This window comes from Hemitrygon akajei, chromosome 3 (genome assembly GCF_048418815.1).
Source record: "Hemitrygon akajei chromosome 3, sHemAka1.3, whole genome shotgun sequence".
Classification (NCBI taxonomy): domain Eukaryota; kingdom Metazoa; phylum Chordata; class Chondrichthyes; order Myliobatiformes; family Dasyatidae; genus Hemitrygon; species Hemitrygon akajei.
In genome coordinates this window covers 77,957,776-77,978,987 of record NC_133126.1, presented here as the reverse complement: position 1 = coordinate 77,978,987, position 21,212 = coordinate 77,957,776, and the positions used below count along the sequence as shown (strand labels likewise).

At 40.7% G+C, this 21,212-nt stretch overlaps 1 protein-coding gene and 1 long non-coding RNA gene across 10 annotated transcripts in view; one reads left to right on the top strand and one right to left on the bottom strand.

Moving 5' to 3' along the window:
• LOC140725132 (alpha-(1,6)-fucosyltransferase) overlaps positions 1-21,212 on the top strand; it is an 839,166-nt gene that overhangs the window by 433,667 nt on the left and 384,287 nt on the right. For 2 of the 9 annotated variants that reach the window (XM_073040193.1, XM_073040199.1), the window contains exon 1: positions 19,456-19,556. The exons of 6 other annotated variants lie outside the window; for them this stretch is intronic. The gene's annotated coding sequence lies outside the window, so the exon portion shown is untranslated. One more of the 9 variants, XM_073040194.1, reaches the window with a different exon arrangement.
• Positions 1,282-21,070, bottom strand: LOC140725135 (uncharacterized). Its single transcript, XR_012098275.1, has 3 exons — positions 20,900-21,070; positions 4,018-4,188; positions 1,282-1,669 (listed from the first exon to the last, which is right to left on the bottom strand). It is a non-coding gene; the product is annotated as an uncharacterized lncRNA (long non-coding RNA).

Sequence of the window (21,212 nt, the reverse complement as noted above, 5' to 3'; positions counted from 1 at the left end):
TGTTATTTTCTCTGTACGTTCTAGTTGCTGCAGTGTTTACATAGAGTAATGACTAGATTTCAAAGCATTATTTTGGCTCCAAATTTCTTTGAGACACTGGTGATAACTTTCAGTATGTATTTAAATATATGTCCTTTCTTCCTATTCACTTAACCACTTGTCTTTTTTAAGAATAACTTGTAACTATCACCATATTTGCAATCTTCTACAGTCTCCTACTTTTTGAAGACTAGAGAGAATCATATAGTAGGAATCCCCCAAGCATTGAAGGGTGAGTAACATGGTAAGCTCAAGTCAACTTGAAAGACTTGTGTAAGGCATCAAGAGTCCAGAGTAAAACACTACCCTAAAATATATCTTTGCTTATCCTGCATGACTTGAAAATTGTGGCAAATATTATCTTGGATAGAATTGTTCTCCAAGTTGTGCAGCAAATTCATCATCTGAATTTTAGATGTAAGAATGCTATTCAACAAATTTCAGGACTTGTTGAAGTGCCTTGCTACCTCTGAGAAAAAAACCCTAGTGTTATTTTCTGCATAGATAAATGTTCTTATTTATTTTTAAGAGTGATATCCATCTCTTTATATTTTAACAGTATAGTTTTAACACAGATTTCTACTACCTCATGATTTCTTCATCAACAGCTTTATAGCCTGTATTGCAATTTCCAAGAGGCTGTTTGTCAGTTGGTAATTCAAATGTAATTTAAAGTTCTGTGAATTAAATTCTAATCTTTGGCAAATTGCCTGAACACACACACAAACAAAAAAAAAAGAACTGCATAACCTACTCTTAACCAGGGTTATTAAGCACAAGTGATTTTCACATAATTTATCACCATTGGCCAACAGTTCAATTCGTACACACTTCATGGATAAAATAACCAATAAATGACTTCTGTGTTAACCCCGTGGAATGAAGAAATTAGCGAGGGCAATCGATTTGGTCACTTACATTTGGCCCATATATTGAGGACATTACATGATTAAATTGCATATTTTTCACAGTCCCACAGCATGTGGTAAATATTTTGCAATTTTTCCTGATCTGAGCTTTTCACTGTCATAAGCACTGTGGCAGATATTCTCCAAGGAAAGGAAAGATCAGTGTTTTATAGATGCTGCACTTCACAGAGGCAAGGGATTATACTTCCCCCACAACAGGTGAAGCCACATGGCTAACTTCAGATGAGAAGTTGAGGAATGTTTTGTGTTTTTCAGACTGTCCTCTGAGTACTCTTGACTGAATGCAGAGGAACAGTTATCCCAAAAGCGGAAGTGTCTGACCTTGCAGGATTAAAGTTTCTTTCAGGCTGAACACAGATATTGTGATGAGAAGTCATGCTGGGTGAAGGCAGATGTCATGGCACAGGCGGGGCTCCGTGGTAGTGTAGCAGTTAGTGTGACGCTGTTACATCTCGGGGCCTTCCAGAGTTCAATTCCGGTGCCATTTTTAAAGGGTTTGTACGTTCTCGCCATCACCACATGGGTTTCCTCCAGGTGCTCTGGTTTCCTCCCACATTCCAAAGACATCCAGGTTCGAAGGTTAAGTGGTCATTGTTAAGTGGTCCTGCGATTAGGCTAGTGGTAAAATAGTTTGGTTGTTGGGCAGTGCGGCTCATTGGGCTGGAAGGGCGTGTTCCGCGTTGCATCGAAATAAATAATAGCTAAAATAAATATCAATAACCAGTAAGCGTCTCATTCATCAGAATGGAAATAGGTTACTGCCAAGTTACGACATAATTTCATCCAAAAATGCTCTGGAAGCACAACTCTCTGAAATATGGTACATGATTAATGAGCAAATCATGACCAAGGTCAGACAAACTTAATATAATCAGCTCCCATCCCCATAAATTTCTCGTGTTTAAAGCCAGTGAGTGATGGCATGAAGATCTCTGCTCCCATGTGTCCCCTTTTGATCTACCAACAGTTGTACCTTGTGGAGTATGATATTTTTTTAAAATTTCTTTCTGTAACAGTGCAGCACAATTGATGATATGTCGTTTTATGTCCCGATGAAGCCGAAGGTGACAAATGCTATGGCATCCAGCGCCAACTCCTTATAAATTATCTCTTTGATGTACCTTCTCTTAGAAGGGTAGGAGGTCCCTAAACAAATTTCATTTTCCTTCCTCTTATTATCTCTCTGGGACGTGGTGATTGATGCCAGCCTAACAGCCCTCTCATTGTCTAGCTCATCAACAGCTGACACAGTTGACAGTGAGTGTTAATCAAAAACAGTTTTCAGCTCACCCTCGTGCACTGTCAGCAGGGCTAAACTGACAGGTTTTTTTTGGAGCAAAAGTCTTGCCTACTTTTAAAAGTTATATTCTTTGGGTGTTACATTTGTGGGTAAATTTTAAACTTTTTTCAACAGTATTTTACCTCAGTTGATAATGAAAACAAATTACACTGTGAAATTAGGACACTTTTTATGAAATTGATCTTCCTTTAAAATGTTTTACTTCTTTTGAAACATTTAGAGAAGTCATCTATTTTTGTTTTTTTTTTGCAATTGTTCGTGCAGTGAAAATTGGCTCTATACAATTACAATGTAAGCTATTAACAGTCATTCTGTGGCTGGACATTGAACTGTCCACAATATGCCCTGCAGCTGCTGGACAAGTCCTCGATAGCTCATTCTCATCCGATGATCTTTTCTCCCAAGCAGGACAGGAAAGCAGGAACTCATTGCATAAATGTATCATGGAAATACCTCAAATGTCAGGTATTCAAGAAGGCAGCTCATGGCTGGTTTCCTGATGAGAATTGGGGATGGATTTTATAAGCCTTAGTAACAATATACATGTCCTGCAGATAAATTTTTAAATAAGTGAATTCCAAAATTTATGGTAGGGCATCCACTCTAAACGAGAAAGTTTTTGACATGCATAAATCTTCTTGTGGGTAAAATCCAATTAGGGGTGCCTCAGAATGAGTGTATAACAGCTCCTGCATGACTTAATCAGTCTCAAATGAGCTTGGCCACGTGCAAATCCATCCAGTATGAATTTGGTTGTAGACAGGTCATATGGTTGGAGATGGGTCATATTCTACATGGAAGTCAGTCAACAGTGGAGTCGGTCAATAGTGTGGAGGGCTGTCAGAGGTTACAGCGGGACATTGCTAGGATGCAAAACTGGGCAAAGAAGTAGCAGATGGAGTTCAACCCAGATAAGTGTGAAGTGGTTCATTTTGGTAGGTCAATTATGATGGCAGAATATAGTATTAATGGTAAGACTCTTGACAGTGTGGAGGATCAGAGGGATCTTGGGGGTCCGAGTCCATAGGATGCTCAAAGCAGCTGCGCAGGTTGACTCTGTGGTTAAGAAGACATACGGTGTACTGACCTTCATCAATCGTGGAATTGAGTTTAGGAGCCGAGAGGTAATGTTGCAGCTATATAGGACCCTGGTCAGACCCCACTTGGAGTACTGTGCTCAGTTTTGGTCACCTCACTACAGGAAGGATGTGGAAGCCATAGAAAGGGTGCAGAGGAGATTTACAAGGATGTTGCCTGGATTGGGGAGCATGCCTTATGTGAATAGGTTGAGTGAACTCGGCCTTTCCTCCTTGGAGTGGCGGACGATGAGAGGTGACCTGATAGAGGTATATAAGATGATGAGAGGCATTATTTGTGTGGATAGTCAGTGGCTTTTTCCCAGGGCTGAAATGGTTGCCACAAGAGGACACAGGTTTAAGGTGCTGGAGAGTAGGTACAGAGGAGATGTCAGGGGTAAGTTTTTTATGCAGAGAGAGGTGAGTGCATGGAATGGGCTGCCGGCGACGGTGGTGGAAGCGGATACAATAGGGTCTTTTAAGAGACTTTTGGATAGGTACGTGGAGCTTAGAAAAATAGAGGGCTCTAGGTAAGCCTAGTAATTTCTAAGGTAGGGACATGTTCGGCACAGCTTTGTGGGCCAAAGGGCCTGTATTGTGGTGTAGGTTTTCTATGTTTCAAAGTAATTTTTCCATTGAAGAAACACTTAACTGAATAGGACTGCAAACTAACCTGAAATGTGCCCACTCTGGAAGCACCACTGCTACTTGACAAAATAATTCCATTGGCATCAGCACAGTCATGAAGAAACTGCTTCGAGTCATCGAGCCTCTTTCTGTGTTGATTGCCTCTTCAGCCTCAATGTGTCCATGCTGTGTCAATGTTCTGGTTGCTGTTGCAATACTGTGTCACAACAATCAGAATCAGCTTTATTTTCAGTGATTACTGGTATGAAACCTGTTGTTTTTGCTGCAGCAACACAGTATAATACATAATTATAAAAAAATTACTATATATAAATACTAGAGAAGACTAGTGGAAAAATTAAATAGTGCAAAATGAGAGCAAAACAGGAAAAAATGTGAGGTAGTTAACATGGGATCATTGTCCATTCAGCAATCTGATGGGGAAGAAAATGTTCCTGAAATGTTGTGTTTGTGTCTTCAGGCTCTTGTACCCCCCTCCTTTGATTCTGACCACCAAATATCTATCTATATTAATCCCAGTTACCAACATTTGGTTAGTAGTCTCCTGTTCCTTTCTGATTCGAGTCCTTGTCCGGATTCTGTTTAAATGTTGTGAAAGTACCTGTCTCCAGATCCTTTTCAGGCAGTGCATTCTAGATTGCAACCACTTTCTGAGTGAAAAAAAGTATCTTCCTTACATTCACTCTATTGTGCCTGGTGCTCCTGATATGGCTTCTCTACTTTGGTGAGAACCATCATAAGTTGGAGGACTGTTTCGTTGAACACCTGTGCTCTATCCACCAAAAGTGGAACTTCCTGGTGGCAAACATTTTAATTCCCATTTCTATTCCCGTTCTGACATATCTGTCCATGACCATCTCTTCTGCCATGATGAGACCATCCTTGTATTCTGTCTGGATAGCCTCCAACCTGATAGCATGAATATCCACTCTCCTATTCTATCAAATTCCTTTCTCTCCAGCCCTTTACCTTTCCTATCCACCTGGCTTCACCTATCACCTTCCAGCTATCCTCCTCCGACTCCTCCCACATTTTAGTTCTGGTGTCTTCCCTTTGCCTTTCCAGTCCTGAAGAAGGATCTCGGCCCAAACTGTCGACTGTTTAATCATTTCCACATATGCTGCCTGACTTGCTGAGTTCCTCCACATTTTGTGTGTGTCCCTCCAAGCCTCTTCTCCTTCTAGTCATGGATGCATCTGATTGTTCAAAGAATTTAATGAAAATGGATATTGTTTTGTGTCAGGATGAAAGCTAGAGTTCAGCCTATGACCCTCACTTGTACCAGACAAGAAGTAATGTTCTGTGTGCCCAGCACTTCAGGTCGGCAATTACCTTTCATTTTATATTTATCACACACCTCAACAAACAAGGTCCTTAACCTTGGCATTAAAACCTGACCACATCCTGGAAAAGAAACAATGAGCTGTCACTTACCAAACAAACTCTAATCTTAATTTCTCTACTCTGGAATAAATCATTTGCAAATAATATATATTCTTGGTTACCTTCTCATGGAAAGACTTATGGGAAATTAGGTCACATGTCTTTGGTTGATTTGTTGCTTCAGAGAGCCGCCCCTCTATTACTAAAGGCTTTCAAAAGAGCATGGGAGCAGCTGAATGCAATGGGATATGTCGAGGCACAGAGTGTTAGAAATAAAGTATCCAACTACCTTTGAGATAGTGGGTTTTGTCAAAATATTGCACAGATGAATGGGATGTGAACACTCTTGGACCCACACCACCAGGTTGAGGAACGGTTATTACCTACAACCATCAGGCTCCTGAACTGGTGTAGATAACTTATTTTACAACCTCTCTGGACTGGTTCTATAACCAGCAGACTCACTTTCAAGGGCTCTTTACAACTCATTTTTTCAGTGTTATTTTTATTTGCAGTTTTCCTTCCTTTGCACATTTTGTAAAGTTCAATTGTGTTTCTATTTTATTTCTTTTTCCCTGTAACTGTCTGCAAGAAAATGAATTCAAGGTAGTATATGGTAATGTAAATGTACTTTGATAATAAATTTACTTTGAACTTAGAGTTGAGAGGCTTGTGGAGGTAATTTGAAATACTCAGTTACAGAAATGGACAAGGTTATGCAGAATCTAATTTCTATTTCCAATATTCAATGAATGGGGAAAAATGATGGCTTTGGAATAAAAAAATGGAGAAAATGCATAAAAAATGGGGAACAGAATGACTGGAGTCATTACTTATGAACAACACAGTTCAGATGAGACCTGAGGAATGTTTTAAATGTAAAAGCAGGAAAGGAAATGTTCTATCATAAGACTCCAAATACATATTGGATGCAACAAATCTCATAAAAGTAGGGAAAGCTCAGCAGAATTATTAAAATAATTAGAACATAATAAAATTTCAAGGTAATATACTGGGAGTACAAGTGAACAGATGTAAAATTTCTGACCTGCAATGCTTTAATGCATGTGTTGTATCATTCAGAACTTCATCTTGATTGTTCAGATAGAGGTAGTCATATATCTTTTGCCTGATCTTCCCCACCTATCATCTCCCCCGCATTGAGTGATTTAATTAGCATTTCTATCCAAGAAGTGATGAATAGATGATCTAGTGACATCATCATAAACCTTGGGCTAAGTTTACTACCAAGTATGTGATATGGAGAGTGTTGGGGAAGGTATCAATTTTTGACAATATGAGATGAATTATACTTCTGCAAAGAGTTTTCATAATGTATTGTTTTCTGGTCATTGTGCTAAATAAAGAGTTGGTACTTTCAAATCTTCGGTTTCCCTGGGTGAAAGCATCATCAGTATGTTTTCAGCACAGCATATAGCAGTGATTGTTGTCAGTAGCAGCAAACTGAATCTGGAATTTTGGCTCCTAAATGAGGAATTGATTCAATCACAATATCCTCCTAGTGTTTGGCTGAGCCCACTGTAACAAAAGTGAGTCTCAGCTCTACACGTACAAAAGCTGGATGAACTCAGCAGGTTGGGCAACATCCGTTGAAATGAGCAGTCAACGTTTCAGGCCGAGACCCTTCGTCAGGACTGAAGAAGGAGGGGGCAGGGACCCTATAAAGAAGGTGGGGAGAGGGTGGAAGGTGCCAGGTGAAAAACCAATCAGAGGAAAGATCAAGGGGTGGGGGAGGGGAAGCAGGGAGGGGATAGGCAGGAAAGGTGAAGAAGGAATGTAAGGGGGAAAGCACCATGGGTAGTAGAAGAAGGCAGAATCATGAGAGAGGTGATAGGCAGCTGGAAGAGGAGGCGGAGTGAAAGTGGGATGGTGGAAGGGAGAGGGAGGGAAATACCGGAAGTTGGAGAATTTGATGTTCATACCAAGGGGCTGGAGACTACCTAGATGGTATATGAGGTGTTGCTCCTCCAACCTGAGTTTGGCCTCATCATGGCAGTAGAGGAGGCTATGTATGGACATGTCCGAATGGGAATGTGAAGCGGAGTTGAAATGGGTGGCAAACGGGAGATCCTGTCTGTTGTGGCGGACAGAGGGGAGGTGCTCGATGAAGCAGTTCCCCAATCTGCGTTGGGTTCTTTGTTGTAAGTTAATCATCTTAATAACAAACTTTTGGTCCCGTTGTGGAGGATATAGCTTTTAGCATTTATTTTTCTAGAAATTAGATCTGTGTACCAGTTGGAATTGCAGCTACAAAATCTAGCTATGGCATTGTTTCTTAATGAGATGAGGAAAGATATCTGGGAGAATTAGACAGTGAATAATGCAGTATTGCTCTATCATTTGCAATTATTTTGTGTTTTATTGTCAAGGATTCTGATTGAGCACAAAATGCATTGTCTCATACCAAACAATGTAGATAGATAGATACTTTATTCATCCCCATGGGGAAATTCAACATTTTTTCCAATGTCCCATACACTTATTGTAGCAAAACTAATTACATACAATACTTAACTCAGTAAAAATATGATATGCATCTAAAATCACCCTCTCAAAAAGCATTAATAATAGCTTTTAAAAAGTTCTTAAGTAGTTTACTTAAATACATTGAGTCCTAACCCCGGCACTTTAACATATCTTACTCCTGGCGGTTGAATTGTAAAGCCTAATGGCATTGGGGAGTATTGATCTCTTCATCCTGTCTGAGGAGCATTGCATCGATAGCAACCTGTCGCTGAAACTGCTTCTCTGTCTCTGGATGGTGCTATGTAGAGGATGTTCAGGGTTTTCCATAATTGACCGTAGCCTACTCAGCGCCCTTCGCTCTGCTACCGATGTCATACTCTCCAGTACTTTGCCCACGACAGAGCCCGCCTTCCTTACCAGCTTATTAAGACGTGAGGCGGCCCTCTTCTTAATGCTGCCTCCCCAACATGCCACCACAAAGAAGAGGGCGCTCTCCACAACTGACCTATAGAACATCTTCAGCATCTCACTACAAACATTGAATGATGCCAACCTTCTAAGGAAGTACAGTCAACTCTGTGCCTTCCTGCACAAGGCATCTGTGTTGGCAGTCCAGTCTAGCTTCTCGTCTAACTGTACTCCCAGATACTTGTAGGTCTTAACCTGCTCCTCACATTCTCCATTAATGATCACTGACTCCATATGAGGCCTAGATCTCCTAAAGTCCACCACCATCTCCTTGGTCTTGGTGATATTGAGACGCAGGTAGTTTGAGTTGCACCATGTCACAAAGTCCTGTATCAGTTTCCTATACTCTTCCTCCTGACCATTCCTGACACACCCCACTATGGCCGTGTCATCAGCAAACTTCTGCACATGGCAGGACTCTGAGTTATATTGGAAGTCTGATGTGTACAGGGTGAACAGGACCGGAGAGAGCACGGTCCCCTGCGGCGCTCCTGTGCTGCTGACCACCGTGTCAGACCTACAGTCTCCCAACCGCACATACTGAGGTCTATCTGTCAAGTAGTCCACTATCCAATCCACCATGTGAGAGTCTACTCCCATCTCCGTTAGTTTGTGCCTTAAGATCTTGGACTGGATGGTGTTAAAGGCACTAGAGAAGTCCAGGAATGTAATCCTCACAGCACCACTGACCCCATCCAGGTGAGAGAGGGATTTGTGCAGCAAATACGTGATAGCATCCTCCACTCCCACCTTCTCCTTATACGCAAACTGAAGAGGATCCCAGGCGTGCCTGGTTTGTGGCCTCAGATTCTGTATTATCAGCCGCTCCATGGTCTTCATCACGTGCGACGTCAAGGCAACAGGTCTGAAGTCATTCAACTCCTTTGGTTGTGGTTTCTTCGGTACCGGGACAATACAGGATGTTTTCCACTGTCTGGGTACTCTTCTCTGCTCCAGGCTCATGTTGAAGATGCGCTGTAGTGGTTCTCCCAGCTCAGTCGCACAGGCCCTCAGTAATCGTGGGGAAACTCCATCCGGTCCAGCCGCCTTGCTGGTACAGATCTTCCTCAGTTGACCTTCCACCTGTGCAGCCGTAATCCTGGGCGTGGGCAAGGTCTCCTGTGAGTGGCTATTTTCCTGTGAGGGAAGTAAGAGGGAGGACGAGTAGAAAGACAAGCCTGGTGTGGAGTTCTGCGGTGAGGATGAGATTGTACTATCGAACCTATTGAAGAAGTTGTTCAGCTGGTTCGCTTTCTCCACATCTCCACTTATGTTTGCCCCCCACTTTGCACCGCATCCGGTGATGATCTTCATCCCATCCCACACCTCCTTCATGCTTTTTTTCTGCAGCTTTTGTTCTAGCTTCCTCCTATACTGCTCCTTTGACCCCTTATCTGTACTCTGAGTTCCTTCTGAACTCTTTTAAGCTCCAACCGATCACCATCTTTAAAGGTCCTCTTCTTCTGATTTAGGAGGCCTTTGATGTGACTAGTGATCCAGGGCTTATTATTGGGATAGCAGCGAACAGTTCTAACAGGAACAACGACATCCACACAAAAGTTAATATAGTGTATGTGGAGGAAGCACAGTGCCAATACTTTAATGTCTCTCCTGATAACATTTGATCATGAAAAGAAGAATTTTGTCAGTTTTTGGTTACCATTCTCTACTCTTGCTATGGCATGCCTCTGTCACTGCAAGTGTGTTCCACCTTGCCCTGAGTGATACAATGCTGCAGCACGCCAGTCAGGAGACAATGGTCAGGGTCACCGACGTGTATTTTTATCCATATGACCTGGCATCTAATGCAGTGACAGATGGCTGATCTTGAATATGCCAGAATGAGGCCATCCAAGATAGATTGACCCTGGGTGCTTGGCACAAAGTGTTGGCCTGAAAACTTAATATGCTGTTACTACTGGTCCATGCCAAGCACAGAGGGAACCCTTACAATTATTTTAATAGATTCTCATGCGTGTCAGGCCTCCATTCAAACTACAGGTTTATAAGAGAAGGTTTATCACATTGGCCTCCTAAAATTGCTTTGCACAGCTAATGAGTGCAATAAAACCTGGTTGCATTATGCATGGTCAATTAAGGCATATGGAATGGATTTCAGGTTTAATGTCTGTTTTACTCTGAATGTTGCTCAGATAAAGAATATTTCAACTGGCAGAAGAGCAGCATGGGACCAAGAGTCCAAGAAGTGCAGTAATCTGAATGATTTGAAGAGGCATGCCGTGTAGCAAGCTTGAAGAGTGGGAGAGTTGAAGCTGATCCATAATGCACACTACCAACGCTCCCTCTCAGAGACAGAAAAATTAACAATGAGCTAACACTAGCTCCTCACTTATAGTTTTGCTGTATCTAACAGGTCTCCATGGTGTGCCGCCTTTCACTTTATATTAATTTAGCTTTGAAATACTACATTAAAAACATTGGGTAGGAAAACATTCATTATCAAATATGAAATTACACTTTACAATTAGAAATCCTGTCATTGCCTCAGTTTAATTGCACATAATCTCGAATCACTTTTCAAAACTCTATCCACCATGATCCAGTCTGTGACAACACCCTTCACAAGATAAAATATGTTCCAAGGAGTGGTAAACGTTTGATTTAGTATTGGCAGATGGACATCCTACTCAGTTTTACTGGAATAACAGAGTGTCAGATGTCCTGGTAAATCACTCTGATTCAGCTTATTGCTTTGCAGTATGATTGAGTAGAGACAGAACTGTCTTGTGAATTGCAGAACCATTAACTTATTTCATTGTGCATTGTACAGCCAATAAAACTAGAAAATGAATTCAGTACTAAATTACTGCTAAACAAACCACACGCCCTTCCCCAACTGATTGAAGTTCAAGCATGGACTTTACTACCCGTTATGAAGTCATTACTTGGGAAATGCAGAATTACAGCATGATAGACATCAGATAAGACAATCAATTAATAACTACAGTGAGCATATATTGGGCTCTTTCTCTGATGTACACTATGATACTTTTGGAATTCAGCACCCACCTCACTGGTGTGAGAAATCATGTGCCTTCAGTTGCTGCTTGCTACGTATCATATTTACACACCAAAGGGCATAAAATGTGTGTCAGCTTTCCTTCACATCATATTTTAACATTAGTATTTCAAGTGGCAGAATAATTGTATGCATCACTTCTAATTATTGTCATAGGTTTCTAGCTGTGATATTTCTAGTATTTTGTCTTATCAGCAATAAACTTTAAAAAACAAGAATATTATTGATACGACTGCACCCAAACTTCAATAATCCAGAAAAGCTCTGTAACAGCTATCTTGAAAGTTATGAATCTGCCTTCTGCACACCATGGCAGTTAAATATATTATTCAGTTGTGGACTTCCATTATCTGCATTTCACAAAGTAGTTTCAAGTTTTAGGTATTGCTGCTGATGGGACACCAACTTTGCTCTGCTATTAGGCTGATCTAGGACATGCCACATTTGAAACTGAAGGGTCACAAGACCAATTTAAAGTAAATGCTTTCTCTTGAAATAAGTTTGAATGCATCACAGGCGAATAGGATCAATGTCCTCTTTGGCTTCTTCTCCACTTCTGTTTGGATATCCAGAGAGGTACAGATTCTGCAGAACTTTTAGATTCAGCAGAAGATAACCAGCGTAAAACAGTGCAGTTTGTTTACTGAGTGAAATTTGAAATAGGGGATATGTTAGGAGTAAGAAGTGCCATTGGACTGTATGGATCGATTTAGCTCTTTTTTTTGATAACTTAAAGTTTTAAAAATCAGTTTCTCAATGCTTGCTTCGGGATACAGTCATTGAACAAAAATGGTGAGGGATAAAATTATATGGAGAGGAGAGCCAGACTGAAATATTAATGACAAATCTCCCCTGTTGTTAGTTTTCCCAGGTTATGCATTCTTGACATGAATCAGGTAGACAGTTCTCAAGCCTCTGCCAATGCTATTTTCTGAGACAAGATTAATAGTGCATGTCAGTCACTCAAGTTGAACCTGCTCCCAAATTATTTTGAGGTTTTCTCCACTGTCTTGTGGTGGGGACTTTTGTTTTACTGATATAATTCGGTGTGTGAGAGAGGAATAACTTTAAAATAGGGTAAATTGCAACATTGATCAGACTATCCCTGTTTAAATAGTTAAGTTGATTAGAAATTGAAAGGGACAATTATTTCTAATCAAGTTATTTGTCAAGACCACACAGGATGGCATTGTTCAAGGGTTATTCTTGTTGATAAGCTGTGTAATGGTCACATTCAGTGGTATCGCCACCCTATCAACCTGGGAGAGAATGCATTCAACGCTGTTCCCTCCCAATTCCAGTGATCCAACCCAGTGTCAGTTCTGAGCGTGGTTTTATCAGTGCTGTGTTTGTGCATTCTTCCTCTGATCATGTGAGTTTCCAGCTTCTTCTCTGATCCCAAAAATATGCTGCCAGATTAATCAGCTCCTGTAAATTGCATTTAGTTTGGGTAAGTGGCAAAGAACCAAAAGAGGAGATTGGTGAGTATATGAGAGTGAACAAGTTTTAGGGTTTAGGAGAATAATACTAGGGGGGATGTGACTAATGGGACTGTGCAGCTCAGATGATGTACAGAGTAGAGAAAGTCTCCTTGTTATAATAAGCATATTTGTACATTAAAATTATCCTATTAGTGAAAACCATCCATGAAGTCTTTCTAAGCACTTGGCATTGTACAAATCAATGCCATTGTTATTGTATCTGTTTCTGGGGAGATTATCTTAATTCTTGAAGGAATTCAAATGTTTGATCGAAAAGCAGAAAACACCAAAATTATTTTCTGTTCTATCTGTCTTCCTGGCGCCACCTTATCTCCTGTTCTTTGTTTTTACATCCCTCATTCCCTGGCTCATCATCCGTCTGCAGTCACAGTTGACATTATATAGCTTCCCGATCTAAATTTCCTGATTCTTCCCTTACAAGAAAGAATAGGTTGCATTTATATCACGTTTTTCATATTTAGGCCATCCCAAAGCTTGTCTCACCAGGGAATCCTATTTAAACGTAATCACTGTTTTAAACTGAGGAACCGTTTTGCATGCAACTATCCAAAACAAATTGAATGAATTTCATGTTATGATAAAATAGACATGAGAGCAAACAGTATGTGGTGAATTAATCCTCTGTGCGCATCTTCTTGTTTTATTCTGAATAAAACTGGTATTTCACTTGCAACTTAATATGCATTTTTTTCAGAATTTAAAGATGTCAATTGTATTCCTGTGCAGCATTATCAATGGGATCCTTCAAGCAGTACAATATGTCATCCATGTTATTAAGCAAACTGCACAAATTTCCCTGAACATATTTCAGTATAATTAGTATGGTCGTCAGTACAGTTTGAAAAGAGTTTCCTTGTGGTTGTAGTGAATCAGAATCGATGAAGCAGTAACAAAATTTTGCCCTTGGAGCACTTGGAAGGCCCAAGAGATGGTCAATGGAGAAAACAATAGCAGGGAGAACGTATCCTTAAGGTCCATATATAATCGAGTTTGCTACGTGCACCAAAGACTGAATATCTGACTATGTTTAATGTAAAAATAGAGCTTTTGCATTGAGAGACAAGTAGAATGCAACCACCAGAATAAAAGCACCATGACCAGTCATATATATCTCTGTCAAAAAGCGGATTGAGTAACTGTGGTGGCATTGTCACTCATGAGATGTAATTATCTTTCCCAACATGAATGATCGTGTGCAGATTAGTGTTCAAATTGACTACTATTCTGTTTAACTAGCAGCAATAATGCAGACCCACTCTCCTTTCCTCAGCCCAGTATACTGCAAAATAGTCCATCTTGGCACCTGGACTGCAGCTGTGCTTGGGTGAAATAATGACAGGATATGAAAAATGAAGTCAGCATCTTGGGATAAAAATGTAGAAACCAGGCAAGGGCTTGCTTCCAAACACTCCTGTAACCCCTGACAAAAAAAGGGTATGTAAATTGATAGAGATAAGGACAGAATTGGGGTGGTTTGTGATGTCACCAATGGCAGTTTGTGATGTCTCCCAAAGCCAATTAATGAGAGAGAGAGAGAGAGTGAGGGAGAGAAAAAAAGGGGAAAAATTGTCATTAGTTTGAAAATTGATGTTCATGCCATCAGGTTGGAGGTTACACAGATGAAATATAAGGTGTTGCTCCTCCAAGCTGAATGTGGCATCATCATGGGAGTATAGAAAGCCATGTACTGACGTGCTGGAGTGGGAAGTTGAACTGAGATAGGTGGCCACTGGGAAATCCTGCCTTTCCCGGTGGATGGAGTGAAGGTACTCAACAAAGTGGTCCCCCAGTCTACGCCAGGTCTTCTCATTGATGTAGAGGACTGACTGGGAGAACCAAATGCAGTAAATGACCCTGATAGACTTGGAGTTAAAGTGTCACCTCACCTGGAAGGACTGTTTGGGGCTCTCAATGGATGTGTGGGAAGAGGTTTGAGGGCGGGTGTAGCACTTTTCCCGCTGATCAGTGGAGAGGGTTGAGTGGACAAGGAATCACATGGACAGTGATCCCTATGGGAAGTGAAGAGCAGGGGTGGGGTAGGGAAAGATGTGCTTGGTGGTAGGATCCTGTTGTAGATGACAGAAGTTATTGAGAATAACGTGTTAGTTGCTCATGAGGTGATAGGTTAAGGATGAAAGGAATGCTATCCCTGTTTTAGTGACAGGAGGATGGAGTGAGGGCAGATATGCAGGAAGTGGAGGAGATGTGAGTGAGAGTTGCACCAATGGTGGTGGAAGGGAAACCCTGTTTCTTGAAGAAGGAGTACATCTCGGATGTCCTGGAATGGGAAGTTTCATCCTGAGAACGTATGTAGCAGAGACGAAGAATTTGGGAAGAAGGAAGTAGCATTTTTACAGGTGACAGGGTGGGAAAAGGCAGAGTCAATGTAGCTGTGAGAGTCAGTAGGTTGATAAAATGAATCAGTAGGTAGTTGGTTTCCAGAGATGGAGATGGAGAGATCAAGATCGCAGAGAATGGTTTCAGAGATGGCCAAATAAATTTGAGGGCAAGGTGGACGATGGTCGCTGAATCGATGAACGTGTGAAGAACTGCAGATGTAGATAGGAAGGGTCTGAACCAAGGGACACAAAATAAAGTTAAGGTAGGCAGACATGAGTAGGTAGAATCAATGGGCTTGCCCGGATGCTTTCTTTTAACACACTTTGGTTTAAACTAACAATAGCTTTTTTCTCTGATTAGTAGAACAGCTACCCACTTCCCAATCCCCACCGTTCATCACTCCACCAGATACTATTCAGATTAACACTTGTCACTGTTCGCTTGCTTATAAAGAATGCTGACCTCAACTTCTCCCACCCCAATATTGTCACATCTTAAGATTTCACATGATTTTGGGGGGAAATTATTTATTTCTGACTTAAAGAAAACTCAGTTTATGGACAGGTCTCAGAAACAGAACCCTTGTGTGACCCAGGAACCCCCTATATCCTAGATTTGTAATTCTCAATTTGCTGCTAAATCCACTATATTGCCTCTGAAGCTTTGATCCAGCTCAGTGAGGTAGAATGCAGGGATTGTCCTCAAACACTCAACTTCATGTAGTGTCTATAGTCTGCAAGAACAGTTGAGGTCAACTCTTCATACTGCAGAAGTGTTCTTCCATACTTGAGATAACATTGCTTTGCAGTCTGTGGAGTGGACAGGAAGATGTGTCTTTTAGACTCTGATCATCAAATAAATAATTTGATAACTTCATTGTCTTCACCCAACACCGTGTGGGATTTTGTTTTATTATAAGTATTACACCAATCATATTTTTGAACTAAGTAAGTGGGAGAGCATCATCAAAATAAAAGTGCCATTAGTGTCACAATAAAAAATCAGTGTTGTTGTAAAAGGTTGTTCATTTAACCACCAGTCCATTTTGAATAAATAAGTTTTTGGATGTGATAAAGAAACCCTTAATTTAAAGATATCCATGCTTAAAATTTGCTGGATGAATCATTTAGATGTCCTTGTACAGTTTAGCTTTTAAGGCCCTTGCTTGGCATTTGCAGACAGTGGAAGCTGATGATGCTGCAGCATGAAAAAGAGGTATTCATGAGAGGCTCAGCTCATCTGAATCTACCTCAGGCTGAATGACCAGGATATAGTGCAAGAAATAAGGTGGAAGTCTAGGCTAGGATGGGTGAATCAATGTCAAATCAGGTACAGAGGAAAATCTTGCAAAAAAAAAATTGGATTAGGTAGGAGGTAAAAAGGCACATTTGAATAAAAGTTTAAAACTTGCTGTCCAGAATTTGTGTCCTGACAAATTCAAGGTAGCTACTAGAATATTGGATGGGTGAGGGTGTGGGCGCGAGGTGCAGATGGAGATGGTTGCTCCTGACTGAGGACTAGGGAGGTCACAGTCTCAAAATAAAAGAGTGACAAATGGTCATACAAGTGAGGAGCGTTTTCTTCACACACACAGACTAGTGAACCTTCGGAATTTTCTGTAGTGAGGGAATTAAAGGCTCTGTCATTATTTACATTTAAGACTAAGAATAATAAATTTCTGGATTTTGGCAGAGGCCTCAAGAAATGTAAACAGGCAGAAAAATTGCATTGAAGTAGAATATCAGCTGTGATGTTGAATGGTGAAGCGCTCGGAAAAGGCCAAGGATCCTGGTCTTGTTCCTATTTCTTATGTTCCACTATTCACCTGCCTCCCCACCCTCATCACCTCTGGCCGATAGCTGTTGTGCTACTTATGCAGCTGTGTTGATGTTTGTATTAGAGGCTGAAAATGTTAAAAGATTAGTGTTTATCCAACTCTTTTTAGAAAGTGAAAATCACATAATCTTCAACTGTCTTTTCAGATCGCGACTATCTCAGTGCTTCCCCCCCACCCCCCACGTCAGCTGTAGTTCTTTTGCAATCACCCTAAACCTGAATCCTCTGATAGCTGACTGTCCCGTCAGTAGAATTAGTTTTTCCTTACTACAGATAAAATGATCATGATTTTGAATGCTTCTGTCCTTGGTAGAACGATGTCACTTTTAAAGTCTCCCGAGGAAATCAAGTCTTTTATTCTCTTTGCCATTCCCTCAAGCTTTATAACTGCTCTTGAACAATTTGATGTGCACGTTGAAATCTGCTGTCCAGACCTGATCCATGCCTCAGTGGAGGCTGTGTCAGTATTGACAAAAGGTTGCTATAATTTTCTTGCTTTTGTTTCCTTTCTTTTCATTTGCTTCTTTAACAGCCATTTCATCTTCTTCCATGAACGTTAACTGCAGATTTGCATCTTCCAACAAATCAGTCTGAGTTTTACAAACATCTGACATAATGATAATGTAATGTACCTCTGTGATTTAAGTTAACATGCACTTATTCCCCAAAATTAGGATAAAAGCTCTAGGTGGTGGAAATGTGAAATAAGAACAGGAAATGCTGAAATGCTCCACAGATCAGACAGCACCTGTGGGGAATAAAATGGTCTTTAACTTGATGTGCTAACTTTGGTTCTCTTTAACAGATGATGCTCAGTTTTCTGAGAGTCTGCAGCATTTTCTGCTTTTATGTTATGTTTCTCATCCAACTGATATGATTGGCATCCAGCCATTGGAGCTCTGAGCTTAACGTGAGCTTTCATGATTGAGCAATCACTTATGCCCATTTATTTCAGGCAAGGACTCCATGACTGATTATCTTTCTGATTGATTATTCTATTGATTGATTCACTGGACTAGTCCAGACAACAATCTTTTGTTATGTGTTGAATATTTTTTCCTAGAATTGTAAACCCTGTGTTGTGGGTTTCCAGCAAGGACATACAACAAAGTTGTGAATTCAAGGTATAAATCTCTCTTTTATTTTCTTGTTCATTCCCCATTCTGATTTCTTCCCTCCTTGATTCAGTTTTGTACTTGAATTAAATTCTCTTTTCCTGGCTTCATAAGTAACAGATATTTCTTGCTGCTAGCACATAGCAGTATATTGAGGAACTAGGATTCTGATAATTTTTTTCTAGAGTATGCCAAGTGTTTAGAATATTAACCATAAATAATTATGGCAGTCATATTATTTTATATTTCCTACATTTACTTAAGAGGCCAAGTAGCCATCTGGTCCATTATATCTACGTCAGTTCTCAAACCAGCTCATCATTTCCTATTTCACAATTTATTTTCCTTGTGATCTATTCACTTTCACACAGCCGTTAACTCGTCCAACGCAATCCTCTTCACTTCCAACTCTTCTGGTGTACATTGCAGTAGGAAGTTAGGGAATGATTTACCAATTAGCTTGTCTTTGGGGAGGTAGAGCACCTGGGGGAACCCCAGTGTGGTCAAAGGTAGAACATGGCAGCTGAACAGAGAAGTGCCTGAGTTCAGGATGAAATCTGTGCATGGAGCTGCACAGCAGCAGAAATAATTGTGTTCCCACACAGTGAAGCAGGTTAGGTGAAACCCGTGATTCCCAGGAAAATTCTTCAAGTGTGAATAGTGGAGATGGCTGCCAGAAAGCTGTTTACAGATGCATTCCAAGGTATTGCAATCTAAGTTAGTATTCTAAATAAGATCTTATGAGCAGCAAAGTCTGTATCAATTACTATAAACTGCTCAAATTCAGTTCATTATAATAAGGGGCCCAAGACTGTTAAAATCCATAGATACCATAGAAAGAGAATTCCACTGAGTATTGAGAATATTTATTATAAGGGATGAAATAGCATCTCCTGCATGGGTGCATTTCTCGGTCTGCAAAGCAAAGTGTAATAATGTCAACCCTTGTGTGTCATGTGAGGAAAAGTGTCTCGTGGTAAAACTGTCATGATCTGTACCAAGTTCTGCAGAGACTGTTAAGCGTAGGGTTCATGTGATGTTCAATCTTCGTGATTTCATCATAAAGCTGCAGATGGATTGTAAGCAAGTAGTAAGATGGTCAAAATTGACAAAAAACAATGTAGATGGTAACTAGTTTTAGTGAGGCAGAATAGTGAACTTGAGTCTGGCAGAGTTACAGCTGCAAAGCAGGATGAACACTGTCTATTCAATAACATGTTACAGTCTAACTGGTTCAAACATCAACTAACCTCAAGGAGAATTTTTAACCAGCGTCTTCGTCATATAGGCCATTTCTTTCAACATTTTCTTTGTTATGAATGCCAAAGAGCATGAAAGATATTCGTGAAATGTAATCTGGGTACTTCCTCAATATGCTGGAGCAATTCAGAAGGTCAGGCAACTTCTATGTGTAAAGGGGGTTTCTTCTTTATCTTTGTTACTGCGTAAGTTAATCAAAATGGCTTCTTTGTTTTGTTGGAAGTAGGAATGCTTCTTTGTTGCGAGAGAGTGCTAGAAGCTTGTTTGGGTTAAAACTTACTGATAACGAGAATTGTATTTCTTTGTTAACCAATTGGGATTAATGTTGTTCTTTCTTCTGAGTCTGTAAACTATTGTTGGTGGGCTTTTGGGGAGATCGGCGCGAGGGGGTGAGAGAGAGAGGACGCGATGCTGTAAACTGGGCGAGGAACGGACCCAGAGCAGGGGTCCGAGGCCAGGAGGTACCCCGAGGAGAGGAGACGAAGATAGATGTGCTTGGTTGACCACTTTGGGTGGTCCCGAGCAGCGAGTCGAGGAGTTCGGATGGGATCGAATGGTGGCCAGAAGACTTCGGTAATTGAGCTCCAACGGTTGTACACGAAGTGGTTTGGACTTTGATAAGTTTGGCGCCTTTTCTTTATTTTCTTTTCCTTCATATATACTGTATCGTTATTAATCACTTAGTTATAGTAATCTTTATAAGTTGTAATCATTTAATCGCATATGGTGCACTGTCTGTTTTTTGGTGAGGCAGGGAGATCACACAGCATTCACACCAGCTGATTACCCAGTTTGGCGGGGCGGAAGGCTGCTCCCCCTAGACGAGAACGAGCTGAGCGAGCCTAAGGCAACCCGGGGGGTGCATATGTAAGGAAATAAACAATGGATATTTCAGACCAAGACCCTTCATCAGGACTTCATGTGAAACATCAACTGTTTATCTCCTGTAGATAATGGGCAGTGACACATGTCCATCAGGCCTACCACATATATTTAACCACCATTGGTCATGGGTAAAGTAAAAGTGACTGGAGTTCAAACAAGTTAGGCAAATCTGGGGGCCGGGGTAAGAAAGATTGACAGCATTAAGCTAATTTAACATTGAATCCTAATTATCTAATTATTTGCGATGGGCTTTATTTGTATTTGAGATTCACTGACCCAGTCAGTACTGGCCATATCCTCAGGAGCTTTATTAATTGATATTGTTGTACCAAATAACAGTCTCTTTCAGAGATCCGCTGTTTTCCAGTGAAAGAGAAAACATCTCCTTTGATAACTTTGGGTCATATTTTAAACCTTGACCCTGTTAAAACTGTGTTTGCAGGTCCTCCATGAATGGGCAGATCTTGGACAAAGATCCCACATCCCTATTAACTTTTGTTTCTCTTTTGGAGGGATGTCCTCTGTTTTGGACTCCGATGCTGGAACCTCAGTAATGGAAAACAGGCTTGCATTATAACACATCCCACCAACCTTGGATTCTCCTTGGGTGTCTCAGGCTTATGTCAGCTGTCTTCTGCAGTAGTTAAAATATCCCTGTACTTGCAGCTGGTCTTTCAATCCAGCCTCCTTTCCTGCTGTGCAAATTGATGCAAGAAAATTGTGGTCTCATTTCTTCCCTCTCCATTACAACATTCCACAGGTCTTCTGTGCCTATTGGTCAGACCACAATTTCCCAAAAGAAAACTTGTCAATCTTATATAATCTCATGTATCATAACTTCATATTATGTAATAAGTACTCTATTATACTTTTCAGCTTTCAAATTAACTGTGGTAAGCAATTC